This window comes from Hyperoodon ampullatus (genome assembly GCF_949752795.1).
Source record: "Hyperoodon ampullatus genome assembly, chromosome: 6".
NCBI classification, from domain to species: domain Eukaryota; kingdom Metazoa; phylum Chordata; class Mammalia; order Artiodactyla; family Ziphiidae; genus Hyperoodon; species Hyperoodon ampullatus.
The window spans coordinates 122013402-122026491 of NC_136919.1; positions in this window are offsets into that span (position 1 = coordinate 122013402).

A 13090-nucleotide genomic window follows, 5' to 3' on the forward strand; every position below is an offset into this window, starting at 1 on the left:
CAAACATCTTCATTTTCTTTTTCTTTTTTTTAAAAATTGAAGTATAGTTAATTTACAATGCTGTGTTAGTTTCAGTTGTACAGCAAAGTGGTTGTTGTACATATATATATATATATATATATATATATATATATATATATATATATGCATAACAATATAGCTCAATGGATCTGTTTCCAGGTATGTCAGGCCTGATTCACTATATATTGGCTTATAAAGAGTAAGCAAATGAGCAGTTCTTTTAATGAAGAAAGAAGCGCTTGAAAACATCATATTTCATTTAACAGATATTAACCGAGGGACTGTCAAGTGACTGGCAGGCTCTGATCTAAGTCAGGGGACATACTAGCCAAAGTCCAATATCTCACAAAATGACTTATTCATTTAACATTCTAAAAATTTACCGGTTTTAATTTCTCCATCTAATCTGAATGAGATCCTTGCTGGGCAAAGTAATCTTGGTTGTAGGTTTTTCTCCTTCATCACTTTAAATATGTCCTGCCAGTCCCTTCTGGCTTGCAGAGTTTCTGCTGAAAGATCAGCTGTTAACCTTATGGGGATTCCCTTGTATGTTATTTGTTGTTTTTCCCTTGCTGCTTTTAATATTTTTTTCTTCATATTTAATTTTTGATAGTTTGATTACTATGTGTCTTGGTGTGTTTCTCTTTGGATTTATCCTGTATGGGACTCTCTGTGCTTCCTGGACTTGATTAACTATTTCCTTTCCCATATTAGGGAAGTTTTCAACTATAATCTCTTCAAATATTTTCTCAATCCATTTCTGTTTCTCTTCTTCTTCTGGGACCCCTACAAGTCAATTGTTGGTACGTTTAATGTTGTCCCAGAGGTCTCTGAGACTGTCCTCAGTTCTTTTCATTCTTTTTTATGTATTCTGCTCTGCAATAGTTATTTCCACTACTTTATCTTCCAGGTCACTTATCTGTTCTTCTGCCTCAGTTATTCTGCTATAGTTTCCTTCTAGAGAATTTTTAATTTCATTTATTATGTTGTTCATCATTGTTTGTTTGCTCTTTAGTTTTTCTAGGTCCTTGTTAAAAGTTTCTTGTACTTTCTCCATTGTATTTCCAAGATTTTGGATCATCTTTACTATCATTACTCTGAATTCTTTTTCAGGTAGACTGACTATTTCCTCTTCATTTGTTTGGTCGGGTGGATTTTCACCTTGCTCTTCATCTGCTCTGTCTTTCTCTGTCTTCTCATTTTGCTTAACTTACTGTGTTTGGGGTCTCCTTTGTGCAGGCTGCAGGTTCGTAGTTCCTGTTGTTTTTGGTGTCTGCCCCCAGTGGGTAAGGTTGGTTCAGCGGGTTGTGTAGGCTTCCTGGTGGAGGGGACTGATGCCTGTGTTCTGGTGGATGAAGCTGAATCTTGTCTTTCTGGTGAGTGGGACCACATCTGGTGGTGTGTTTTGGGGTATCTGTGACCTTATTATGATTTTAGGCAGCCTCTCTGCTAATGGGTGGGGTTGTGGGGCCTCCCTGGCATTTGGGTTTTGTTTCTTTGTTTTTTGGGGTTTTTTGCTATACAATTTTTAATTTTATGTAGTCCATCTTATCATTCTGTTTTGTGGCACCTGGAGTTTTGATCATAGTGAGGTCTTTCCTTTCAGTCAGATTAGAGAAGAATTTACCCACATTCTCTTTCTGTCACTGTATGTCATGTTTACTTCCAGATCTCTGATAAATTTTTTTATTCTTGTATACAATGCAAGAAATGGATCTAATTTTATCTTTTCTCAAATGGCTATCCAGTTATCCCAACATATTTATTAAAAATAAAACAAAACAAAACAAAAGCCTTTGTCCCAGTGATTACAGAACCACCTGCACCATTCACTGGACTTCTGTACATAGTACAGTTATTTCTTGATTTTCCATTCTATTCCATGGGTTATATATCTATTCACATGCCAATATCATACTTTTAAAATTATAGATGCTTTGTAGTAGATTCTCTTATCGTTAGTTCTCTCTCTTTCTTTCAGTGTTTCTTTAGCTAGTCTTTCATATTGTTTCATGTGAACTTAAGTACGAATTCATCTAACTCTGTTATTACAAAAGGCTACTGGTATTTTCATTAGGGTCATATTAAATTTACAAATTAACTAACCAAGAAGTAGCATATTAATATTGAGACAACCAATCCTAGAGCAAAGAATATCTTTCATATTTTCAAGAATACTTTGCTTTCAGTTGTATTTTATAGTTTTCTTTATGTAGGATTAGACTATTTCTTCTTAAATTTATTTCTAAGCATTTTTTGATGCTGCTGCTATCATAAATGGGATTTTCTTATCCATTAAAAAGATAACATTTTAAGAGTCTGGAATTTGTTTTTTATCTAAGTTTCTCCATCACTAACTACAGGAAGCTATATTGTGTATAGATAGAATTATAAAGTTTTGTTACAAATAATGTAAATGTTTGCTTTCTCTTGGCTTTCATGTCTGTAAAATCTTCTCATTTATCTGCAGTTTTTATTCTTCAGTTTGCATTTTCAATGTTCTAGGATAGACAATTTCTCAGGAAGTATGTTAAACAATTTAAAATTTAAATAATTATTTCAATAACAAAATAAATCACTGTTCCAGTAAAGCCTTGTATTACTTGTTTATGAACTTTAGCTAACTGTCCCCGGCACTCCCTGCCAACTTGTGAATCACAGCCAAAATGAAATACTCAGAGATAGGCTAGTGTGGGTGAGGAATGCTTTTATTTTCACCAAGAGCAAGACCAAGTTGCAGTTTATCAGTTGTGTACAAAGTGTTCTGCAGAAACCCTAGTTTCCCGGCATCATAGTTCTGATTTATTGCAGTGATCTATATAGATTGCCTGATTTGCCTATTTTTTAATCTGGCTCTTCCTATAATCCTATTAGGATACATTTTAATAATAGAAGGATGTTCATAGTCTACATCTACATTTATTTACTAATAGACTTATAATGAATAATGAATAGCTTAAAAATTGTCCAGTACAAGAGGTGGATGTGGGTACTGCAAACAGACTCATTCAGCAGTCTTGGTTTGATTATGAACTCCCCTGACAACCAATTAGGTGAATTTAAAAGAATTATTTCATCTTCTTGGTTCTGTTTCCAAAATATTAAAATAAAGGGATTGCCTTGAAAATTACCAAGTTCCAGTTTTAAAGTGCCATGCTTCTCATTAGGTTGAAATAGTGTGCATGTTTATCATTAATAAATTCTCCCTTTGTCTTTGTGACAAAAAGAACACAAAGACATAGCTCTTAATAAACTGGTGAAACTGTTCTAATGAGAATGGATTCATTCATTTCTGTTTCATAATCTATTGAGACTTATGGGCAGATTCAACAAATGAATTACTTTGGTGTACAAGAGTGAATAACCACCTCCACTGCTCACCAACGTTTCCCTCCTTTGTACACCCACACCCACACACACACACACAGAATGAGCTTTCTTTCTTTGACCAACATAACAACATCTAATGAATCAATTTCCGTTGACATGCAGGAAATATATTTTTCTCAGATGAAGTATGAATTTCAAAGCTATATAATATGTTATTCAATAAAGGAAATCTAATCCTTATCATTAAACAAATCTGTCAATATTGTTTAAAAGAATGATGTAGAAAACAGATCTTTATGGATATATTAACCTCCTCTGAAGTGTGTAGAATGCATATTTTTCTGAAAAGAGATTTTTAAAAAATGATTAGCATCCTTCATAATTAATAGCTATTGTGAACCTCAAAGGTGTGAGAGACCCTGGCTATAGCACTCAGTCAAACTATAGCATATAAGCCAGATCATGTTTGGTGCAAGCAAAATGAAAAGAATAATCAGTCTTTCCCAAAACACAGTGCCCTGTCACAGGAAAACATCATCTCCGATCACTGTCTGATCTTATTTGAAAGCACCAGGCATTGCAGATTACCGGAGAGAGAGTTTATTTTTTTTCCCCATAAGTCCCATTGCCAGAATTTAAAACCCAAATTGGATTATTAGAACATCACAGCAAAATCCTGGTGCTGTATATTTTGAAAGGAAAAACTACAGAAATAGAAAAAGCAACCAGAGGCACCGCTCTTAATTCTCCTTATATACATCAAGTATCAATTTGCTTAGGTTCCCAGTTTGAAATACGAAATAATGTCAGGGTACAGTTCTAGCCCTGAAAATTAGCTGTAAGAATTCAGGAAAGTTTTTTCTTTTGCTCATTTGTGCTGTGAGAAAACACATTTGATGATACCTAAATGTAGGGTCTGTTGTATAATGAAGCAGTACTATGTCACTGGCCTTCAGGGTTTTGACCCAGGTTATGTGCTCATAACTGTCTCATTCCAGGAAGAACGGCTATGGGCCACCAAGAATTCGGATGCATATTGTAAAAACAGGCTATCTGCACATATCTGGAGCTATGGCATAATGTCCACAAAATATACCAATATATGAAGGAATGATTTAGTCTTTATCTGGATAGCTGGTGGTGTTTATCATTGCCCCTCATAGCAGAGGAAGCTCCCCAAATTCTGTCTGAGATTTAAAAGTCTTCCTGTGCGGGGTGTGTGTGGGATGAATTGGGAGACGGGAACTGACATATATACACTACTATGTATAAAATAGACAACTACTGAGAACCTACTGTATAGCACAGGGAACTCTACTCAGTGCTCTGTGGTGACCTAAATGGGAAGGAAAACCTAAAAAGAGGGGATAGTTGTATACACATAGCTGATTCACTTTGCTGTACAGCAGAAACTAACACAACAGTGTAAAGCAACTATGCAATTAAAAAAAAAAAAAGAGTCTTCCTAAGTTCAACTCAGGGTGCTGTGGGATTTCTATTTTGGTTTCATTTTCATGACATTTTTGTGCCTTAAAAGTACTAAAACAGGAAACTTTTCTGGGAAGGAAAGTATTTGACCGGGAGAATTTGTCTTTTGCTGTCACAATCTGCAGCTACCATTCAGCTAAATGTTGTTTGGAATAATATGGCCTCACTGCCCCTATCTGCTGTTGAATTGCTCAGACGGGTGGGAGATTAGGGTGGGGTGAGGTGCCGGTATTATCTGTGTGAGCCCTCCAGGGGTCACGCTACACTAACAAGGCCGCCCCAGTCAGGGTGACAGAAGCCAGCTGCTGCCTTGCCGGCCTCCACCGTCAGAAGGTTCCACTTACTGCAGCGCTGGGTCTCCAGAGATTGTGTATTCTGACTCGTTTTTTTCCACCTCTAAAAGAAGTGGCTAGCTCATCATTTTTTGTCCTCATTTTTTTTAGGAAGGACCTACATGTGAAACCACTTACCTGTTTAACCCTCTGAACTTAAAGAAAATGTGTAATGCCACTTAAAATACCCCAAATCCAGTTCTGCCCTGTCTAGTAGGAGGGCCCTAATGAGACATTTATCAAGAAGGTAAATATTGGATTTTTAACCTTCATACATTGCAGCCATGAGATTTGATGTGACTGTATTTTCCAAATGGCTTCGTCTCTTTTTATTTATCCTGGGACAAGTCATACTCTATACATGCAAGAACACTGTGCATCTGTACTTTCATCTTCAAAAATCGCCTTGGCTCTTTTTTTTTTTTTTAATTTTAAGGAAAATACTTCCCTTTCTTCCACTGAGGGCTCTTTATTCGTGGTAATCACTTTTTTTCCCTAACGATGGAAAGAAAATTCCCAGGCTTGTTTGGCTCAGGGCTGCTTCTGAAAGGCCAGCACATGGCCAGAAGAACTCTTCTTGGTTTTCCTCCTTGTTTCTGGGGGGCGAGTGTCAGTCTTGGGTCAACAGAACTCAGAAAATGGGATGATGATTCAGCCAGTAGAGGGAGCTAGGGCTACCTCACAGCTTTAGAAGGCAGAGCCTAAGGAAGGAGTAATTTTTTTGTATGAAGTTAATAATTCTTCTCTTTTTTTTTTTTTGGCTGCATCACATGGCATGTGGGAGCTGGGATCTTATAGTTCCCCCACCAGAGATCGAACCCGCACCCCCTGCAGTGGAAGTGCAGAGTCTTAACCACTGGACTGCCAGGGAGGTCCCTGAAGTTAATTCTTAATGCTACCCCTACACTAAATTATTGTACATTATTTTTCCTACAAACGTGAAGAAGTAAACATAACCATCCCGACCCTTTGAGGAGAACAACAAGTCTCAAAGAAATGTATTAGTTTTATAGCTTTGGAAGAGTGAATCATTTTTTAAAAGACAAATAATTTTTATAATTATGGTCATTAGACTACCATCATTTAAAATATTGTTATAACAAACTTACATTTATACAGGGCTAAAAGAAAGAGGGATCATACATTTTGGGGCTTAGCTCAAAGGAGACCTCAGATTTGAATATTAGTTACATGTTTGGTATTTAAATGGTCTTGCCAGGTTAATGTATGACATAGATTTCTCCTCATCGGTGAGTGTATTTGCACTGGGGGGGGGGAAAGGCATTGAAAGCATTTTGGGTGCCCTATTTTTTTCATTTATCAGCATTTGTAATTACAGTTAAGTGCTTCCAAAACAGGGCCTCGATCTATGAAAGGTCCTGCATTTATATGATGCTTTTAACTTTTCAAAGTATTTTTATATGTGCTATCTCATTTTAAAGTAGATTTGACATAGCCTCAATCTATTAAGGAAGTGACCCTTTCAACCCAAGAACACTCTGGAAATTTTTTAGCTGTACTTATCTTAGCTACCATTATAAAACTTAACGAAAGTCATGGTGATACTAAAACTTCCATAATCAATGTAAAATTATCTAAGTAGAAGGTTTGCAAAAAGCCAGTATTTTTTTAACATCCAGAAGCCTTTTTCATTTTTATTTCAATGAATTTGAAGTTATCTGTTGTTTGTGTTAAGAGTAATGCTGTCAAGAATTTCATCATGGCCACCACTGTTGAGAATTCTGAAGAAATAACAAGTTTTGTGAGTGTGTTCAGCCTTGTCCAGAAAATTAAAAAAGGTTTGAGATGTAATTTTTTAAAGATTTTTTTTAGAATGTGATGAATTCTATTCCCTGAAGATTTGTACGATGGTCTCTCTGAAATTTGTGCCCCCTCCATGGTGTCTTAACAGTGGCTACTCCTGCACTGTTTCTGATTGTATAAATTGCTGTGGCTAGGAAACTGGGGATGTCTATTCTGGTTCTTGTCCATCTTCTGGAGTAACAAGGATGTTTTGTGAAAGGCTAGCAGAGATATTTACTCTGTCAAAGTTGTCGATTCAATTCTGAATAACCGTTTGGATACATGTGACTGAGCGATCATGGGAGTAACCAAACTTCAGAAATGAGGATCCTGGATACAGTCAGTAAAAATCAGTTGCTTCAGCTGGGTTCAAATTTCCTGGGGGAATATTTTTTCCGAAAGCTTGAGCCAAGTTTGAGATAAAAAAGCATTATTATCATCTTCTGAAACTAAATTAGCAGAAATCTGGGTTGTTGCCTTGATAATTCCAAACTATGTCGTTATACTCATGATTTGCTTCTTTTTCTAAGTTTGTCGCTTTTATACATATAAAAAACTTGTTTTTATGGGGTCATGTGTAGTTAATATGTAGGGAAAAATCGTATTCTTTTTTTGTTTCTAATTTAGGAAAGAAAACTGGAGCAATGAGATTTGAATGAGTGACCTTTGCTAGGCACTGCATCTTTATGAGAGTGTAAAAGAGGAAATTATTTTGAAGGCTATTGCTTTTTACATTTTAAGTCTATCTGAACATTCTTTGATGGTTGAACTTGAGGAAATAACCAACTGTGGAAGAAAAGTGAAGGAGCAGTCCATGTAAGTAAATACTCATCTCAGAAAAATAGATTTATTTTATTTATTATTATTTTTGATTGACTGATTGATTTTTTTCATACATCTTTATTGGAGTATAATTGGTTCACAATGCTGTGTTAGTTTCTGTTGTACAACAAAGTGAATCAGCCATATGCATACACATGTCCCCATATCCCCTCACACTTGAGCCTCCCTCCCACCCTCCCTATCCCACCCCTCTAGGTGGACACAAAGCACCGAGCTGATCTCCCTGTGCTATGCGGCTGCTTCCCACTAGCTATCTATTTTACATTCGGTAGTGTGTATATATGTCGATGCTACTCTCACTTTGTCCCAGCTTCCCCCTCTCCACCCCTCCCCTGTTTCCTCAAGTCCATTCTCTGTGTCTGTGTCCTTATTCCTGCCCTGCCGCTAGGTTCATCAGTACCATTTCTTTTTTTGAAATCCTATATATATGCGTTAGCATACGGTATTTGTTTTTCTCTCTCTGACTTAACTTCACTCTGTATGACAGACTCTAGGTCCATCCACCTCACTACAAATAACTCAATTTCATTTATTTATGTATTTACACATTTTTTTGTTGCTAATTGGGTTTCATTGTCAAAATTGAAGTATTTTTAAATGATCAAATTATATTTATTTTATTAATATTTTAGTTGTTAAAGTCAACTATAATCATATCCTACCTGTTAGAATCTACCTCATTGGGCTTTTATAAGGATTTAATATAATATGTAAAAATATTCAAGTTACATACAGAAGTTCTCAGTAACTATTACTATGGCTATTTTTTTAAACACATTCAAGGCATCTTTGGGATTCAGTACAACTTTGGGATAGAGACTGAAACACAGAATAGAAAAGGACCGTTCTGGACACATTACCAAGATAAACTGTTTGAAATTAGCAAATTCTTTGGTACTCTTTTACTTTAATAACTGTTGTAAACTTAAACGTAAATTATATGCAAATACTTTTGAGATAGTGCATTGCCTTTTTCACATATTTACGTTTCCAAATCCTTATAAGCCTAAAGTAGATTTTTATGTCTTACTGAACTGAGAAAACTGAGGCAAACAGTGGAAATTTGTTGTTTCATTTCATGAACAGTTTAGTCTCAGAATGGCCGTAAACATAAAATCTCCCAATTTCAAGCCTCTGTTTCCTTCCAAAACTCATTCAATATTTAGTTCCTAGTCATAGAGCCTCACAACATCAATTCTTATTATAAGATTGATTCCTTATATCCTGCTAAGTATTTACAAGAAGGCAGTACTTTCAATGGGCAGGCGGATGCCTGAGGCTCTGTATTTTTTCCCTGTGATTCACTCCAAGGAATTTACTGAGCATTCATTATGGGTCAGGGTGCATATATGGTACAGAGAACAAAACAGATGAAGACATCTACTGTCCTGAGCTTACCTTCTGGAGTTGGGAGGTAAGGGTGGTGGGGGGGAGAAAAAACAAGTTGAATAAGTAAAATACGGGATGTTAGAAGACGCTGAAGATAAAAATAAGACAGGAAGAAGGTTAGGGAATGTCAGGTGACAGAAGAGTTGCAATTTTACATGGAATGGGCCGTCGAGGTGTTGCCAGGAGTTGCATTTGAATCCAGATGAAGGTGAGAGGGAGCCTTTGGGGCACTGGAGGAAGAAGTGCTGGGCTGAGGGACCCCAGTCCCCTGGGGAGGGGAAACTGTAGGCCATGTGGGAGCCAGACGGTCCACTCTGTGGCTAGGAGTTGAGCTCAGGATATAGCAGGGCCAGCCCATGTGCTTTACTCATAGAGAGATGGGAAGAAATTGCAGGGCTGAGGGCAGAAAAATGCCACGGTTTGATGGGAGTTTGACCACCTCCACAGACTGCAATGTGAATGGATTTAGAGAAGCAAGAGCAGAAACAGTAACGCCAGTTTGATGGGGTCGTTGATGGTGGGACCATCAAGTAGTGTAGAGGTGGTGTAATAGGGGAGATGACTGATAACTGGAGATGAATTTCTTTTGGAAATATAAACTCGTGGCAGACATCACTGGCTGTCCTCCCACACCTGTTCTCTCCTTCTTTCTGGGCAGATGGATACCCAACTAGAAACCACATCTCCAAGCTTCCTTTGCAGCCAAGAGCATCCACATGATGAGGGTCTCACCAGTGGATGGGAAGTGGAAGTGCTCCGTGCCAGCTCCTAGCCATCCTCCTAGAGATGGTTGCCCCACATTTGCTTCTCATCTTTTCTCCATTCTTTCTGGAACTGGTGGTGACTGGGAACCTTGGGATGTTTGAGGAAGGCAGATCTGCCACTGCCGCAGAGCCCTGATCATAATTACTATATTTCTTGCACTTTTACGTGACAAAGAACTAACCTCTAAGGTCCTTAAGCCTCTATTTTGCAGTCTCCTTATTAGGGTATCTTAGCCTCCACCCTAATAGGAGCTCATAGAAGAGCTGAGGGATCAGATGTGGATGTGAGAGGGGAGAGGATGACTCCAGTGTGGAACCTGAGTTCAGGTAGAAAGGAGTTGCCTGTTACTGAGACGTGGCCAAGTATGGGAGGAACTGGTTTGGCAAGAAGATCAAGAATACAACTTGGGCCGTGGTACCTTGGAGATGTCTGTTAGACATACCTTTTAAAAATAATTTTTCATTAGCCTAACGAATGTTTTTTTTTTTAAAAAACTAAACTCTCTAAGTGCACCAAGTATTGTACAAAACCAAAAAGAAATTCTTTTCTCTCAAGGGATTCACTGTTTAATGGAAATCATTTATGGTCGGTGTCAGATCAAAATTATGCCCCACATTAGGAATTTTTAGAGAGAGACTCATTCAAGTTTTAATGGTAGTGACTTTATTACTTACCCTACTTCATATGAATCACTCTGCTAGAATCCCTTTATGGTTGCAATGATCTCAAAATACAAGTATTTATCAAGCGTACACAAATAGCATACCATGGCTCTCCTTTTTATGCAGAAGCCAATTTTATATGACTGAGTGATCTTACTTTTGTATAACTTGGTATACAGGGGTTTTTTAATCAAAACTTATTTTGAATAGTTTCAGTCTAATCCAAGGAAGTGATACAGCTGTTTGCTACATTTCCCATCTTTGTCTTCTCTGTAATTGACCCTACCCAATTAATAACAAAGTCAGGGCTGGGCGTCAACAGGCAACACAGGGTCAACTAGGGGAAATGTTTGTGGCCACTTTAAATTCACCTCCTTTCCACATCTGTCCATCTTCTTCACGTACCTACTTTGCATTCAATTATGGAGGAGAGTTCTCTCAAGTCTAAGACCACCGCCCAGGCCTCCTCCCTCATCCACTGGACCGTGCTTGGAGCCTGTCTCTGGGGCCTATGGGGCCAACTCTTTTATCCATCTCTTCTTCGTGGGCACTTAGGTCACACACTTCATCCCTTCGGTACCACATTTCCTGTTTCTTCTGATATGAAAATCATACAATTTAATATGCTCATCTCGTAACAGGAGAAGGCTAGGAGGCCAGCCCTGTTCTCTTCCCCCTCTGAGCACAGACACCAACAGTGATATTCTAGAGACACCACAATGTTGAATGACTAAGAGTATGTGTGGGAATTTCAGAGATGAAGTTATAACGAATACTTTAGAAATCAATTGCTTCTTGAGCACCAAAAAGACGGCAACATGGCATATTGGTTAAGAGTGCGTTCCGTGGCTTCAGAAAAACCTAGATTTTAACACTTCCACTGACTCAAGTGTGACCTCAGCACACATTTCACCTAACTTTTTTAGGTCCCAGTTTTCTCATATGTTAGGAAGGATAACGATATTTATGCACAAGATGACCTTGACTATAAAGGGCATAACACCCATCAAAGCACTTAGCACAGTATAAAATGGATAACTAATAAGAACCTGCTGTATAAAAATAATAATAAAATAAAATTCAAAAATTCAAAAAAATAAAGCACTTAGCACAGAGTCTTGCACGTAGTAAATGAATCTCAGTGAGCTCCAAATTAAGCCAGACGGTTAAAAATAAAACTCATTTTTAGACATATTATCTCATTTTTTAAATCTCTCACCACTATCTCTATGAATGAGGGAAGTTATCATCTCCATTTTCTGCTAAGTGATTGGCTTCAGGATAAAAGCAGTGAGAGGGGAGTTTCAAGCTAAATGGGGTTCAGGTGCTTCTTGTGTCACCAACACCAGCTGTTGAGGGCTGTTATCTATGGTGCCCCCAAAACACAGCGGGCAGGTAGCAGCCCACTCACCCTACCCCTCAGGCAATTTGTGTAATGTGTACAGTACATGCTCAAATGAAGTGGAAAATATCCTGGCCAAAGGCCTTCTTGGTAGTTGTGGTTCTGTCCACAGGAAATAAATCTTTCCTGTGCATTTTTACTTCACTTATTAATAGCAAAGCTTAAAGTATTATGAAACTTGCCTGATTTGGAGAACATATTGGGATTTAAATCAACTGGTCCTAATTTTGTATGAAGACCTGAGACATCACTAGGTAAAATAGTAAGCGCTCTGCCTGCTAAACAATAACCTCCCATTCTGTCCCCCACTGCAGCCTGCCACCGGTCCCCAAAAACCACCTTTATACTTTCTGTCTTTATGATGTTGATTATTCTAAGTACCTCATATACAGTATTCTTTTTCATGTCATATATCTTCTTGGTGGGACTGTAAACTCCTTGAGGACAGGGACCATGTCTTCCAGATTTACATTACAATACTTTATTTTTATTTTTTTCCTCAATCAAAATCCCAGTAGACTTTTTCTTTAACATCTTTATTGAAGTATAATTGCCTTACAATGTTGTGTTAGTTTCTGCTGTATAACAAAGTGAATTAGCTATACATATACATATATCCCCATATCCCCTCCCTCTTGTGTCTCCCTCCCACTCTCCCTATCCCATCCCTCTAGGTGACATTACAGTACTTTAGAATCCTTCAGTCAGGGTTGGATGTAGCCAATGCCCAGTAAATACTTGTTGGTTGAAAGTTTGTTGAATGATTATTAAATCTGTAAATACTTTTCCTGAGCTGGTCAACATTTTCTGGGGAAATTTCTCACGAGGGGCTAAAGCAAAAACAAAAACACCCAAAAAAACACCAAAAGAAACTTACAAAGTCAGTCAATACATAAAGTAACTTTTTTTTCTGTCCACGTAGTATTTAGGGTAAAACCTGAAATAACTGCTAAAGTAAAATCAGATGAGCATGGACTCTTATTTCCTTTGTTGTCAACGTCCTTACTCCAGGGGTGACCCTCAGAAACTAAGAGCTGTACTGCATATTCTAGCAA